Here is a 7,999-nt window from a genome sequence, read left to right as displayed (position 1 = left end):
CCCCCCCATGATGGCTTAGAATTGTTTGAGAAACTCCAACTATTTCTGATTGAATGGAAACTTGATAGTAAGCTTTTCAGCATCACTTTAGATAATGCATCTGCAAATACTGTTTCTGTTGATTTTCTCCGAAACCATTTGAATTTGAAAAATGGTTTTTTATGCAATGGTGAATTTTTTCATATGAGATGTTGTGCAGATATTGTGAATCTTATTGTTTAGGAAGGTTTGAAAGAAATTGATTCATGTGTTCTGAAGGTGCGGGAGAGCATTAAATATGTAAAAGATTCTCAATTAAGAAAGCAGAAGTTTCTTGAGTGCATGAGGCAAAATTTTCTTGAAAGTAACGGAGGCCTTACACAAGTCGTGCAAACTAGATGGAACACTACAGGAAAAATAGCTATTACCGTGTCATAATCCTGTGCAAACTAGATGGAACACTAGTAGTCGAATTATACTTTTGTTATGTTGGATAGGGCAATTTATTTCAGACGTGCTTTTATGCATTTGGAATTGGGTGACTCCAATTATAAATGTTGTCCTTCAGCATCTGAGTGGGAAAAATGTGTGAATATATACAAGTTTTTAGCACAATTTTATGAAATCACTTGTCTCTTCTCTGGATCTAAGTATCCCACTGCAAATCTATATTTTCCTTGTGTCTCTACTGCATATGCCACATTGAAGAATGAAATGTCTTCTGGATTGGAGTATATAAGAAGAATGATAGTTGGTATGCTTGCGAAATTTGAAAAGTACTGGTCAGACTATAGTGTACTCTTAGCAATAGCTGTCATCCTTGACCCTAGATATAAATTTAACTTTGTTGAATGGTGTTACAAGAAATTGTATACGGGTACTTACATAATTGAGCTTGAAAAAGTGAAGGAGAAGTTGGAATCCCTATTTGCAAACTACTCAAGACCAATTGAGGAAACCTCAACTTCTGAAACTCAAACATCCCAATCTTTACAAAACACTCCTTCAACTACTCAATCAACAATAATGATTAAGTCAAAATTTCTTCAGGTTCTAGTGTTCTACTTAACTACTTTGCCAATTTGCATCTTACAATACATGTTTCTCTCTTTCCATTGTGAAATATATGATCATTTGCACAGGATTATGACACTTTTGAAGTAGAAGTAACAATGCCAAGAAATAGAAAGTCGGAACTTGAAGTATACTTGGACGAACCCAAGTTGGATAGGAATAACGAGTTAGATATTTTACAATATTGGAAACTTAATCAGTACATATTTCCTCAGGTCTCAAGCATGACCCGTGATGTATTGTGCATTCCAATATCTATTGTTACATCCAAAAGTGCTTTTAGCAATAGTGGTAGAGTTCTCGACCAATATCGAAGTGTTTTAAAATATGATATTGTGGAAGCATTGGTATGCACTAAAGATTGGTTATACAGTGAGCAAGGTAATAAATTAAAATTACTATATAACTTATACTCTTATAGGTTAGTTATACAATTAACTTCTTAACAATTTAATATTTGTGCATTTGTAATAGATGCAAAAGACCCTGAGCTTGATGCGGTTACTAATGACATAATGGGTTTGAATGTTGACGGAAATCAAATTGGAGTTGACAATGAGTCAGCAAACATCGCATCTTAAAGTTTAGAGACACTTTTATAATATTATTATTTATGTAGTTATGTTAAATGTTAAATCTTAATTGTTTTATCTTTGATTTAATGTTCGGGTTTGTTCTTTTCTATTGGGTTACCTTTTGTTGGGTCTTGTTTTTCTTTTGGGTTGGCCATTATCTCCTGGTGGAGTTCTGAAGTTTTGTGCTGTGTTTGTATATCTCTTGGATCACTATTTTTGCTGGTTGGTTTATTGGAGATGTTGAGGCGTTTTTGCATCTTCATTATGTGTTCTGGATGTGCAGTTATAGTTATTGTTGGAGGATTGATTATTCTCTTGGCTGGAGATTTTTTTTCTGGGGGGCTGGACTTATGGGTTGGTATCTCTTTATTTATTTTTATGTGGGACTTAAACCATTATTTTTTGGGTTATATTGCTGATGGCTTGTCTCATTGGTGCTCTCTTACTTGAGGTGTTGGAGGTATCTAGGTGGTGATGGCTGGGCTATCTTGTTTGATTTGTGTTGTTGCTGGTTTGCTATTAAATCTTAATTGATTCATATGGTGGACTGATGTTGGTTTACTTAGTATACTTCTTACTTATGGCTCTTGGACAATTGGGCTAATCAGGTTGTTGTCATTCTGTTAATGAGCAAGTGTTGTAAACTTGTAAAACTGCTGCTTCTGTTGGATTTTTCTATTGCAGACTTGTAGTTCTGCATTGCTATTGTTGGTTTGGTTGGTTTTAAATATTTAATGGCTGTGATGAAGAACTTGGTAAAGTGATTTAGATGCAACACACATTTAGATGCGACCAATTTATAAATTGGTATAAATGATTTTGATGGCTTGAGCAGTTGAGCAGATACTATTAAATTAAATTGATAAAAGCCTTAAAGTCATATTACCAAGTTGTAACTTTGGAGGGCGCAATTTTTGGACTTGTTGCACATGATGTTTCTTTACTAGGTTCACCCTGAGCCAGTGAGCCTAAGGCTTTGGCCTTTGGTCGTTTGGTTGCTAGCAACTAGCAAGTAGCAATCAATGAGTTATTGATTTTATTTATTTTTTCTTTCATTTGCAACATTGCAGGTTCTTTAATATTTATAGGTGAAATGGTGATTGATGAATGATAACTTGATGAGATATCAGCTGACAGGCGACAGCCATGGGATTGAAAGACAGAATAATTTCATCTTGGATGGCAGCTATAGTGCCTGCTCGTGAATGAAAACAAACCTAACTAGTAGGTGATTGACAGGTTAAAGCTAGGAAACTGGTTAAGGTTTGAGTGAATTTGAAGAGTTAATAAAAAGCTTTAAAATGAGTAAAATATCCCCACAACATCCAAAGTAGAGAAAAGGATATGCCTTTTCACCATTTATTTACAATGCTCAGAGGACTATAAGGAAGGCTACACTAAAAAATTGAAAAAAATAGTTTATGATAAAACTGCTATAGACTGACACATACATGTAGCTTAGCTAGTTGAAATCCATGTGGATCCTTTCCCTTGATGTGCCCCTCTCCTTTCAAACGAGTGGCTCGGGCGAGTTTTCAAGGGAGAGTGTTTTTGGACAAGCCTTTTGGATCCGGTGTATAGGGTTAGTTCTTTGGATGCATAGATGAGTCCCTATAGGTAATATTCAGACCTATAGGTGTGAAGGACGAGTTCCCTTGGATGTAGTAGTTGGAAATAGATAACTGACTCAATCAAGGAAATCATAGCTATGGGCTTTAGAGGAGTGTGCCTCCTGTACCTTGATCGAGTATGCCATTGGTAGGCAGATGGCTCTAAATGCAGATTGTTGCTACGGGTGAGCGGGTCGTATTAATGCAAGTAACCCTCTGGGCCTAGACTAATCTAGACAAGTACTTCGATAGAGCTCACCGAGGAGTAGGATTTGACCTAGTTTTCGTACCACGATCTCTGTGAAGGAGAGTGGTCGCTGACCTACAGGCTGGTGTCTGCCATCATTTTGTGAGGTTATATTTCTCTTAGGTGAGCGCCTTCTTGGTGCCGTGACTACCTTGATAGAGCTCATTGATTGGAACTTGTTAGGTATCTATGGGTTACTTACAAAGACATGTTCGAGTATATATTTAGTTTCCTAATTCATTTGATCCTTTAAAAGACAAGCTAGAAAAATGATCAGTGAATTAAAGACGAGCATTTATTATTTTCACCTACTATTATAAAGGGAGAGGAAGTGGAAATTACTATCCTGTCATTATTGTAGCCTCGGATGTCACACTTCTTTTATATAGATTTCTCATTATGATTTTGATATGACCATTCACATTATTTCCACCTATAAGTTCTGGTAGTTGGGTATGGTGCAACTGCACTCTTTTCTTTTAGCTCCCCAATGTTGGTAACTAACTTGCTCATCATGCTTGACTTTAATTCTTCTAAGCTTGCTGATGCGATCCTTAAGAGGTTGAAGAAGGTTATCCTCTGCAAACATAAATTGGAGGGGAGTAAGAAGAAGAAAGTTTCCTTGCAAGCAAGATGTAGATAATGTCCATAGAAGCATATAGGCCCATTAGCCTGTAGTTGAGTGAGTCAGCGGTACCTATGTCTAAAGAAACTAAGGTGATGGAATCGAGCATGGTTGTGGTGGTAGGGAAAATCTTGGAGAGGGTAGTCCTCTTATCAAATTTGGGTGACTTGCCTCTTGCTGTGAGGCATGCAAGTTGAGTCTCCATTTTGCCGGCAATAGTAGGTGTGATCTTTGAAGTGGTGACTCCTCTGGAAGTGGCACCAACTCCTGCTCTAGAAATGGTGCCAATTCCTGCTCTGGAAGTGGCATCAACTCATCCTCCTGAAGCGGCATTGACTCTTGTTTTAGTCTAACTAACAGGTGCTCCATGTGAAGGTAAGTGGAGTTCCTTTTAAACTTGTGAGAAATTTATATCTGGAGGTTGAATGTCATCGGCCTTGAGGGAGCTAAGATTCAACTTGACCTTTGGTGAGTTCTTAAGACACCCACTAAACAAGTTTGAAGTGTTGACGTTAATGTGGTGGGCACTTGGCTTGTATACAAGGACAACGGACTTACGCGATAGATTGCTAAAGATCCATTTGTGTCTTTTGGATAAAGAGCTTTCTCTCTTTGATGCTTTCCTCTTTACCATAGGTGTGGCTCCACTGGTGGTGAGTAATGCAGGCTAGTGCATGCTATATTCAGTAGAGGTCCAGTTTGCAACAAAGGCAACTGAAGGCTCAGAGGGCAAGCATGCTGAGGAGATAACACCACCATCCTCAACCTAGGAACTCCTTATAGCTCCACCCATGGCGACTGCAGTGAATCCTATTCTATCTTCTTCAATAGGTAACCTAGTCATTAAAGTCCTTACTTAGGGACCACTTACCTTGGGCGACCTTGTTGAGCGAGTAGTTTGGTGGAGAATATTCTTAACATCCAAGTCATGCTTGGAGAAGGACCTTGGGCCTCATTGAGAGCCATTGGATCAAGTTATGAGGTCTCTTTATTGCATTGGGAAGTGTTAGAGCTCTACGCCAAGATAGTGGCAGCTCTCTGCTTCCTTGACCAACAAGGTGGAGTGAATTTATTTTCGAGTGCTTCATTATGCAATACTTAGCGAAGAAAGGAGTTGTGCCTCTCAAGCTTTAATAAGGTAATTCATGTAGGATTTTTCTTGGTGATGAGTAGATTCTGCACTTTTTGTAATAGAAAATTTGTAATGTGTGGTAAAATTTTATTCCAAGTAGTAAAGGTCTTTAGGTTCCTGTATACTCTTGTGGCGAATTATAGATTTTCTTTACTTTGTTTTCAAGTTTACCTCGTTATTTTGATTGTGTGAACTTTTGTATGAAGCGGATTCCTTATTTTTTTAGTTTTTTTTTTTTTTTTGTTGAAGGTGAGGTAATGTCTTGAGTTTAGGAATAGCATTTTGTTGGGCTGTTAGGGTGTGATTTGAGAACAACCCGTAGTGAAGCAAGTTGATGGAAATTCTTCATGAAACAAGTTGATGATGATTGTTTGGCTTCCTTGGTTAGTAGGACTTCAATTCTCTCCATGAGAGTGGATTTGTGTAGGCTCAGTGAGGGGAAAATCAACTAATCCATTTGCAATGATGAACATATGGCATTATTTAGGGCATTACTGACACGTGATTGAAGTCTCAAAATTTGAGTCATTACCCCCTCTATAAATACCTCCTCGCCTTAACAGGAGGGGCACTACGTTTGTGGTAGAATAGTTGGCCTCCTCCATGCGAGGTCTTTTAAGTCTAGCATGGAGGTCTTTTAAGTCTAGCTTCCTATAATCTTAGCTCTATCTCCTCCGAGGATGATAGGCACCATTCGGATTATGCAGATGACACGAGCAACAATGGGTTCGTTCCCTTGATTCTCTTGTGGGCTCCACAAATTCGTGCCTCGGCCTCTTCGTGCCCCCCTTTCTTATTTTCAGGTCGTCGAGGAGAGTTTTAACGCTTAAGTTCTGTGGCAAAATTTCAGAAGAATGATTGAGTTTTTCATAAGGCATTACCCAGATATTTTGCCCTCATTTTGCAAGAACTTTAGGATATGAGTTCATGTTTCCTATAAGTGCAAGCCCCTATAATTAATTACCCCTTCCGATAACGAGAGAGAACTTTCGATTAAGGCTATTCATCGAATAGATACTTCGTATATAGTGTATAATAGCAGCATAATTTAGTATTTGAAAATTGAAACTTATATCACCGCGCACTTAAAGTGGATTGGGGGGGGATGACAATAATTATCTCTCCCGGTGATAAAAAAAAATTATTTATTTAAGATTAATTGTTAGATAGACACTAAGTACTAAGAGTATAGAAACAATGACTTTGATATTAAGATTTGAAATTTTCCATCCTGTACTTAAAGAGAATGATAGGAGAAGTTATATGAAAACAATCAAAGTATCATTATTCTGTCATCCCAAGTTATCCTTGTGTTGACCCTCATGTTATACCCAAAGAAAACCAAAGGAGATGAAAGAAAAATAGAAATCCTGCATACATACCTCATGTCCGTTGGATCCCGAAATCACGTCGATTCGGCGCCGAACTGATCAAATCCCGTAAATCCAGCCGACGTTCCTCGCGGGATTCCTGCGGCCTGCCTCGATCGAACGACCGCTCGCGTGCGATGTCGCCTCGATCGAACGACCGCTCGCGTCGTTAAATACCGCACCAACGCGAAGGCTTCTCTCGACTTTGCTCTCCTCTCGCACGAAGCTCTCTCCCCAACTCCCGTCCGATCCACTCAAACCCGACGCCAACCTCCAACCGAACTCCTGTTCGGAGCTCCTCTCGCACGAACCCTGCCGAAGCTCTCACTGCCGACGCCTCTCAACCCCCTATCCTGATCTCCCTCTCTAGCCCGACGTCCACCGACCTCACCCAGGCGAACTCGCCTCCTCCCGTCGAGCCCGATCCTAACACCGAGAGAGAGAGAGAGAGAGAGAGAGAGAGAGAGAGAGAGAGAGAGAGAGAGAGGAAGATCGGCCTACCTCCTCCCTTGCTAGCCGACTCCATCTCCTCCGACGACTTTCCCTTTTGCTCGATCGGGAGTAGCGACAGGAGCTCCCTGTAAAGGTAACTCTCTCTGTTTCGAGCATCTCTTCGGCCAGATCCCGTAAATCTGCTGAGCTGAAGGATATAAGGTGGTAGCAAATCCTGTTTCAAAAGGATTTAGCTTAAATCCTATTTAATTTCTGCATCCTACTTAAATCCTACTAATCATGTCCTAATCATGCTTAAAACTTGTTAATTAATTATAATTGATTAGATTTAATATTAATTAATTATTTTTAATTATAAATTAGTTATAATTAGTTATGATTAAGTATAATTAATTATGTTTAATTTTAATTATTTATAATTAAAATTATTTTAATCATAATTAACTAAGTTTAATTATGATTAGTTTTTTTTAATTATAATAATTATTTATTAATCATATATTAATTATACATAATTAAAACTAATTGTAATTAATTATTTTTAATTCTAATTAATTATTTTTAATCATAATTGATTATAATTATTCTTATAACTAATTATAAGAAAAGAAGAAAATACCTCTCTTACCTCGTGCCGACACCGACGAAAGCGAAGGTATAACACTCTAACCCTAAAACTCCGAGAACCCGTTTCAACACATTCGTCGAGACAAAACGACCACCTATACACGCTTTTCTTAGCGTGGTGGGAGGGAGTGCGTTACGACGTTTGCGACGAAGCGGGTAATCACCCAAATTCCTTCTTCGAAGTTCGTATCGCCTTGGAAACCCCGCCTATGCACGCTTTTCTTAGCGTGGTGGGAAGGGATCCCGGTGCGATGCGCACGACGAAGCGGGGATACCCATAAGTACCCGCTTGCGGGGAAATAACTGC

This window comes from Dendrobium catenatum, unplaced genomic scaffold (assembly GCF_001605985.2).
Source record: "Dendrobium catenatum unplaced genomic scaffold, ASM160598v2 fragScaff_scaffold_146, whole genome shotgun sequence".
NCBI lineage: Eukaryota > Viridiplantae > Streptophyta > Magnoliopsida > Asparagales > Orchidaceae > Dendrobium > Dendrobium catenatum.
Note: the sequence above shows the minus strand (reverse complement) of the source record.